The sequence below is a fragment of the Panthera onca genome, chromosome F2 (assembly GCF_046562875.1).
Source record: "Panthera onca isolate mPanOnc1 chromosome F2, mPanOnc1 haplotype 2, whole genome shotgun sequence".
Taxonomy (NCBI): Eukaryota; Metazoa; Chordata; class Mammalia; order Carnivora; family Felidae; genus Panthera; species Panthera onca.
This window is the reverse complement of record NC_138356.1, coordinates 66,079,425-66,088,056: the sequence shown is the minus strand read 5'-3', so window position 1 is coordinate 66,088,056 and position 8,632 is coordinate 66,079,425. Positions and strand designations below refer to the sequence as shown.

General features: G+C 44.4%; 1 long non-coding RNA gene across 3 annotated transcripts; it reads right to left on the bottom strand.

The window, feature by feature from the left end:
• Positions 1-268: 268 nt before the first annotated feature.
• Positions 269-8,548, bottom strand: LOC132664457 (uncharacterized). 3 transcript variants are annotated; one of them, XR_009603681.3, is made up of 6 exons: positions 8,260-8,547; positions 8,064-8,156; positions 4,820-4,898; positions 3,888-4,041; positions 3,689-3,819; positions 269-381 (listed from the first exon to the last, which is right to left on the bottom strand). It is a non-coding gene; the product is annotated as an uncharacterized LOC132664457 (long non-coding RNA). The 3 variants fall into 3 exon arrangements; XR_009603679.3 differs by having other exon boundaries at positions 8,064-8,547; XR_009603680.3 differs by lacking the exon at positions 269-381 and adding an exon at positions 1,206-1,346 and having other exon boundaries at positions 8,064-8,548.
• Between the last annotated feature and the right edge of the window lie 84 nt (positions 8,549-8,632).

Here is an 8,632-nt window from a genome sequence, read left to right as displayed (position 1 = left end):
TTCACAGCCCAGAGGGTGGTGGGAAAGGCAGCCGTAAGTTCATGGCGGCTGGTTTTAACTTTCCCAGGCGGTTCCATCTCCCCACACACCTCCTTTAAGGAGACCCAGCCAGTGTTCCACTAGGGGGACCCAAAAGCAAAGGAAAAACCTCTCCTGCCCTCCAAAGATAATGCAACCCAGCCCACAGCCCTCACGAGGGGTCAGCACTGGCTCCGCCAACCTCAGGGCTCACATCCCTGTATAGCTCTGGTTCTGCTCTTGCCTTGCTTGATGCAGCTTTTACAGTCAGGGCTTTGGTAGCAAATTCCACTCCTGTGGGGCCAGGACTGCTCAGTTCCTGGGACCCCGGCTGTTCCTGCGGTGCTGACATATGGGTTTGTCCTAGGAGTAGAGGAGAGGGGTTTTAAAGGGCTGGCCACCTGGTGATGAGGCTGCCCTGGTGTCACACGGGAAGCCCCGAAATGCAGATCTAGTAAATAAAGGATACTTCATCTTCTGCTCCCTTCTCTCCCTCTCTAAAATCAGGGGCCCCCAACCACTTTGATGGTTCAGTGTGAGGCCATTCAAAGCTCAGTGCTTCCTTTTCTACAGCAACAGGAACTGGAGAGGTGGTTCTCACTAGGGCAGCCTGACTTGTTGAGACAGATAGAATGATCTATTTTGACAAGGCATCTTAGAGGGATGGATGTATTTGTGAAACGTTGGACAGTTTCATTTATTATTATTTCTCAACTCTGTGCTGTGGGACATTTTTTCTTTTTTTGAACAGCTTGCAAATATGCTACCAGCATTTGGGAAAATTCTCAGTTATATGTTTTCTGTAATAAAATCTGATTTTTTTCTATATTTCTTTTCTATGATCTCTAAATCGTTTGATTTACTTTTTATTGTAGAGGTTTTATTTCTTTTAAGATATGATCTTTTCCTTGAGGAAAGATCTACGGTGAAACATCTATAGTATTCCAGAACTTAAAGAAGTTTTAGAAATACTGGCATAGATCCATAATGGCACAGGCATAGACGGGGTTCCTGGACTCTGCACCGAAGATGGGGCACATGAAATGAAGGGGCATGAAAGCCAGGTGGGGCCAAATCATTTCACAGACCTTCAGCTCGAGAGGAATCTTTAGAGATTTTTCTCATTTAGAACTCTTATTTGACAGACGAGAGAACTGAGGTCCAGAGGGGCAAATGACTTGCCTTGTCACATAGCTGATTAATAACAAAGCCCCAAAGGCATCTGGTCATCACTTTTCAATATCCCACAGACTTCTGGTGTGAACTGAAGGTGAAAGTGTTTTTTTTCCCATGGCCGTTCATTTTATATTAGTCTGCCAAGGAAGTGTCTGGAATAAAGGAGGTAAAGCAGAGAGAGAAGAGACAGAGGGTTTTGACCATTGTGTGATAAAGACGTTCTGGTGACTCAGTGCCCTGTGGCCTGCAAATGATGCAAAGGGGAAAATGATGAGTAGGTCTGTCCAGGAGAACACAAGGCCCCCCAAAACAAAACAAAACAGAACAAACCGCCCTCTGGAAGGTTGTGTCCAAGGACAGGAGGCACACTCAACAAATTGGTTCAATAATCATGTAATGAAACTGTTTGGTAGCAGACACTATGGAATGTTCTGGAAAACACCACCTAGCATTGTCTATCTCCTTTAGATTCTCTAAGCACTTTCCCACATACCCTCTCCTCATCTGACACTTCCTGTATCAGCCAGGGTTCCAGGTGATTCCGGTTCACCTGGGCATTGAGAGGACTTTTTTAGAAAGGGGCAGGTGGGGTCCCACCATGACAGGACCCAGAGCGGCTCTGGGATAAGACAATAGGGATGAAAGGTCTCTGCCTTTGTTCTGCCTTGTCTTGCACTCTTTCCAGTATGTTATTTTGCTTAGGCTCCCTGTTCCAGACTGAGGGTGTCTGATTGGCTGAGCCTGGAGCACATGGACATTCCTTGACTGGGGGAATATTGAGGCATCTTGATGTACAGGTCCTTCAAGGCTGTATCCAAAGCAAAATCTGAATGCTCTTGACAGAAGAAAGGAGAATAACTAACAAATGTTCCCTGTAAATGAAATGATTACCTTCATGGCATAAATGAAAAGGCTGAGGCCCAGAGAGGTGAAGTGACTCACCCAAGGCCACAGAGCTATATATAGCAGAGCAAAGTTACATCTCCAGAACCTGTTCTTTCTACAAAAGGGAGTGGGTGAAGTTTGTATTTAATGCAGTCCTTTCTCCTTTCTTACTGCTCATGTCACCCTGGTTCCTACCCCTCCTCCAAAGGGGTCTTATCACTCAGCTGCCATCCATGGGCCATGAGGCCGATGCTTTTACTCCCCTCCACTCCTGGATGCCCAAATTTCCTGGTACCCATGTGATAAATGGAGGAACACTTCACACTGTGTGCTAATAATTGAAGAAATCACACCCAGGTGGGTCTTCTGACACTGTGAAAGCCCTCTCTCACTTCTTATTCCACTGCTGTGTATCCGGAGCTTATTGTTGTTGCGGGGGAGCTCAAGGAACTGAGGAAGTCACCTATGCAGGTTTCACTGAGATAAGGTCTGCCTACAGGTGGGGCCTGGCCACAGATTCATGGCCCCATCGCAATACCTTAAGTGAACCTTTAGGGACAATGGTTCAAAACCATATGGTTCTCTGTTGTCTACAGAAAAAAGCCCACGTTCCCTTGCTTAGCTGTATGATGTGCCACTCCTGGTGTCTGGGGTGCTGGTTACGGAAGGACTCTGAGTCTCTGGGAACGGTGGGAAAGAATTACATGTTCCACTAGTCTGCTGAGCGTGGAGAATGGAGAGGGGTGGCGTGTATAAAGTCGGCTTGATGTTCATACTGAAGCCCTTAGTGTTCTTTCCTCAACCTACCATTCCCTTCCTCCTCAATACTTTCCCTACCCTTTGGTGCTGTAGTCTGAAAATGGAAATCAGCTGACCTGTTTCTTCAAATGATGTAGAAGCTCAATGTATAAAATAAACAAAAGGCTGAGATGAAGGGGGAGTGGGTTCAGAGACTACTGTGGCTCTGAGGGTGTGCTTGGAATCCCCGGGAACCATGCCTCTACCCACAATCCACTTTCTGCTCTTCCTGGGACATACTCTATCCTTGCCCCTCTCTGCTTTCTCTCTCTCTGTTCCTTAACCTGGAATGACATCTTGCCAGTTCTTTAAGATCTCAGAGGTCACCTCTGCCCTAAAACCTTCCCTAATGCTTCTAGCTGGATAGATTCTCTCTGAAAGCCAAAGCATTGTTCTTGAACGTCTCTCATGGATTTTATAGTTGCTCATTTGAATACAGGTTCCCCTGATATGTTATAGGTGCCTCTGGGTAGTTCCCTGTGTGACGGGTAATCTGAGGTCTCTGCAGTCAATTTTGGAAAAAAAATGCTAGCATTGTAATGCATGGATATTGTTTATTTTGTTTTAGAGCCTTTGCAAACTCTTTGTAATATTCTACCTCCTACATCCATCATCTACGCTGATTCTTTCTGGACATCTTTTTGTTTTTGTTTTTGTTTTTCTTTTGTAAAATTGGGGTAGTGGTGTTACTGGCTCCATGGAGTTCCTGTGATGAGTTAATTTAATTTATGCTAAGTGCTTATTACAGCACCTGGCACAGAGTATGTGCTTGGTGAATGTTAGTTATTACTATTATTGTAATTATTATTACCTCAACATCATTAGGATAACAACACTTCTCCACCTTGATATCATGCCCAGGTTCCTTCCCAAGGGGTGGCCTGCATTTGCCTGTCACCGAGGCGCAGGAAGAAGTGAACCTCTCGACTCTTGGCTGGGAGTCTGGGTGGATGAAGTGAGAATTAGTCATGGCCTCATTCACAATCTGAGAACATTCACACTTGTCACACCTGCTTGGAGAGGCTTGGATTCATCCAGCAAATTTTGCATTTTCAGCCCTGGTCTGTGTGCTGGGAACAGCTCAATTTTGAAAGTCTTGCAAAGGCCTCTTCGAAGTGGCCCGGTGACTTCATTCAGGACCTGGCCCTGCTGGGAGCGGGGACTCTAGTGAAAGACAGGAGAAAGCTGTGTCAGCTGCAGCCGTGTCTCCTCAGGAGACGTTCTCCCAGGGTGCCTGTCCTTGTCTGTTCCCAGAGTGTGCCTTTAAACCCAAGCTGCAAAAGAGTGTCCTTTTGCTAAAGAGACTAAGAATCTTTCAGGAATCTGCTCCCTGGAAGGGACATGTTGGGATGCCAGATCCTTGGCTAAAGTCATTAAGTGAATTTATACTTGATCGGCTGCAATGGAAGTATCCATCCTTTTTTTTTTTTTTAATGTTTATTTATTTTTGAGAGAGAGAGCATGTGTGCATGAGCAAGGCGGGGAGTGGCAGAGAAAGAGGGAGACAGAGGATCCAAAGCAGGCTCCACACTGACAGCAGAGCGCCTGATGCAGGGCTTGAACCCATGAACTGTAAGATCGTGACCTGAGCTGAAGTTGGGCGCTTAACTGACTGAGCCACCCAGGCGCCCCAGGAAGCGTCCATCCTGATGGCAGGGCTTTGGCCTTGGGTTTTGGAAGTACTTTGTTTCTCCTTTGTCCTACCTATTGGCCTTCACAACTGCTGCTCAGCCTGCATTTCCTGAATTTCCATGTTCTTTCTTGCCTTTCTGTCTCTGCTAGAAAATGTGCCACCTCTTCTGCTGCCATACACCCCTAGGCTTCTTCCCCTCAGAAGTGTCTCTTGACCCCAAAGGCTTTTGGATATTCTTTTCCTTCGATATCACATACCTGTCTACATCATGATTCCTGTAACTCTGGGCATCACAGCCTGTTTCCTTACCTGTCTCTCCTGCTGTAAAGTGGGCTGCGTGCCCCGCCCCAGAACTGTGTTATTTGTTCATGGCTACAACTCTGGGGACCTGGCCAAAAAAAAAAAAAAAAAAAGGGCACAAATGAATGAATGAAAACAATGAATAAATAAGTGGACGAGTACAAGAATCAAGCACAAATTATTATTTCTGTTGATCTGACCCAAGCATGAGAAGGTGAGGTGTGACAGAGGAGAACATATCTTCATATACTGTTCCATAGTAGCACGCTTTCAGTGAAGAAATTGTGTGCCGCATCTCAATTTTTGGAACAGATAAAAGAAGAACTTTTCTGCCTGTAGGAGGAGTGAAACCCTATGGTCTCTTTCCTCTTCCTCCTTTGGGGGTGGGGTGTAGGCTCCTTGGGCAGAGTTTGAAAGCCATTGCCCCTAAAAGGATGACGCTGTTTTGAAAAGAACTGAGCAGAGGGACCACAATCCACCCGGGGGCCTGATTTCCTTATTAGTTGTGGCTAATAGCACGTATTATGCACATAGGCTGGGCCAGTCCTATGCTAAGGGCTTTGCTTATATCAATTTTTCATCCACATAATAATCTTATGTGGTATTTTCTATGCTCACTTCTATTTTAGAGAGGAGAAAACTGAAGCATAGAGTTAAGTAACATGCCCAGGTCTCATGACGACCGAGCAGCTGAGTCAGGAATCAAACTCTGGATTATCTGTCTCTAGGAGCTGAACCCTGAGCAGGCAGCCGCCTGCAGGAAAACAGCGGAAGTGCCCATAAGAACCTAAGCTGTCCACTGAGTGTGGTTGCAGCTGGGCACTGTGCTAAGCCGTTCACAAACATTAGCTCATTCAATCCTTACTGCACCCCTATGGCGTGGAGGTGTCACTGCCATGTTATCACTGGCAGAGGAATCACCTCTATCTACCCTTCGCAGTGGGTTATCAATGTCACCTATTGCCAACAAGGGGGTCAAGCAAAAAACGATTAGCCCAACATTTGCATACATTTTGTAGCAAGATGACCTTTTTCTTTTTAAAGAGAAACACAGATTATTTGAAACCAATGATGCTAATTAGGGTTGGCTGCCTCAGCAGGATAAAATAAATCAACCAATCCGCTTTTTGGAAGCAGAAGGTGGGAAAGAGGCTACTTCTGAGCTGACTGTGCACCAAGAGACAGATCCTTGTTTCATATAAATTGTCTATGAAAATTCCTCTAGATGAACGCAGGAGGGAAATCTGGCACAAGTCCTAGAGCAGGATAAAGATGTTTGAAAATCCTTTCAGAAATCATAACTTAGATGCTTCTCCCATCTGTCCCATTTCTGCCAAGAAATATGACCCTCTTTCTTATAGGATTTTCAAAGCACTAGAAGACTCCAGAATGGTATATAGAGTAAGAGGTATTACTGCTTCACGGTGGACAATCCAAAACCTCCTGGACCCTTTTCTGATTGCTGATAACCCTGTGGTAAGAAGTCTAATGAGACATGCTCATATATTTTCTTTAAATTTAAATAAAAAAAATTTTAATGTTTATTTTTGAGAGAGAGGGGGAGAGAGAGAGAGAGAGAGCGTGGGGGAGGGGCAGAGAGAGAGGAAGACACAGAATCCGAAGCAAGCTCCGAGCTTTCAGCACACAGCCTGATGCAGGGCTCAAACCCACATATTGTGAGATCATGACCTGAGCCGAAGTTGGAGGGGCTCTGGGCCCATTCACTGAGTGGGCCCCCCAGGTACCCGACAAGACATGCTCATATTAATAATGGCTGTCCCTGTCCTGTCTTCCTTTAGGGGATCTCGGTGTACCATGATAGCAGAAAGCTTCATCCAGTATAGTCAGGAAGGGAAGGACTAAGGACAATGGTATTCTTTGTAAAAATCAAGAGGATGAGATTATAAGCCTGTGGTGTTCATTAAGGCTGTTCATAAATATTTTGGTTCTGTTCTGGGTCACGGTGGGATTGTACTTCCCATGAAAGCTAGGCATGGCCCTGTGATGTGCTGTGTGCAATAAAAGGGGAGTGAAAAGTGATATATATCAGTTCTGGTAGAAAATGTTAAGAGCTAGTAGGATTTGCCATGTTCTCTTTCCCTTTGTCACAGCGTCAGGCAACATTTGAGAGAGTGGATAATTTTTTTTAGACTGGGTATGATGGTTGATTTTATATGTCAACCTGGCTAGGCAATGGTGCCCAGTTGTTTGGTCAAATACCAGTCTAGATATTGCTGTGAAGGTATTTTTTAAAAGATATGATCAACACTTAAATCAAGAGACTCTGAGTAAAGCAGATTATCCTCCATAATGTGGGTGGAACTCAACCAATCACTTGAGGTTCTTAACAGCAGACTGAGGTTTTTCATAAAGGAAGGGATTCTCTTCTAGATTGTAACATAGAGACCCTGCTTGAGTTTTCCAGCCTGCTGCCCTGTGGAATTCCTACCCAAGATTACAAGCATCAACTCTTATCTGAATAGACTATTGGCCTGCTTTACAGATGTTGGACTTGCCAGCCCCACCATCATGTGAACCAATTCCTTAGAATAAAATAAATCTCTATGTATATATCCCATTGGTTCCATTTCTTTGTTTTTCTCTAATACACTGAGTGAGGATGAACTGGAGCAGGAACTCAGCCAACTCATACTGGAAATGTAGAGTGAGTAAGAGATAAACCTTTGTTGTTAAAAGCCATTGTTTGTTACAACAGCAGAACCTACTCTATTCCTACTGATAGGAAAATTAGATATCTGTCCCATTCATCTACATTTTTTCTTATACTTTTTAAAAACTTATTTATTTATTTAGAGGGGAGAAGGGGCAGAGAGAGAGGGAGAGACATCCCAATCAGGCTCCACGCTGTCTCCTTGCATCAGGGCTTGATCTCACAAACTGTGAGATTACCCCTTCTCTAAATATTGAAATGAAATATCAAAACCAAATCTACGTAACATTAGCTGAGAGAAAGAAAGGTTGGAAGGAAATTCATATTAGCCAATGGCTTACTACTGAACCAGGTACTGAGCCAAGTGCTTGGCATATAATATATATTTCTAAAACTAGCTTATAAGGTATGTATAATATTATTTGAGAGATGAGAAAACTAAAGCCAAAGACACAGAGTTAGTGAATGCCAGATGTGAAATTCAGAGTCAGAATTATGTGTTCTAAAACTCAAGGATAATTGTATCAATTAGGATTTTTAACAACAGAAAAGGAATTTATTGCAATGGCATCGGGTACTCACAGAATCGATGGGAAGGACTGGAGAACAGGCTCATCAAAGGACAGATATTCAGGGCACCAGGGGTCTGGAAGCAGGAATGTTTCAATGGCCTCACTAGGAGATGATGATAGAAGGAATGTGGGTATGCCTTTTTCTGGTGTTTTATATTTTGTTCCATTTCTGATCAAGTTCAAAGCCCTGAGTTCAGCTGGCCTACCTTGGCGTTATGGGCTCCCTCCCTGGCAACTGCATTGACAGTTCCAATAAAACCACTTGCTATGGGAGATAGGTAATTCCTCATAAGGACATTAGGAACTGTTGTCACACACACAAATGTGTGTGTGTGTGTGTGTGTGTGTGTGTGTGTGTGTGTGTGTGCTGGGGTGTGGTGAATATTAGGCAGCCAAAAAGGAGAGCAATTACAGGTATCCTCCGCTTTTCGAAAGTTCCCGCTATGCCACTTCGCTTTTAGGAAGGACCTGTGTTAGTACCCGTTTTCCGTAATGAAAAGAAACCCAAAGGAGAGTTTCATTTTTACGACAAAAGACGAAAAGCGAAAATCGTGTTCAGCGTCGGTTTTGCAGCAGTCG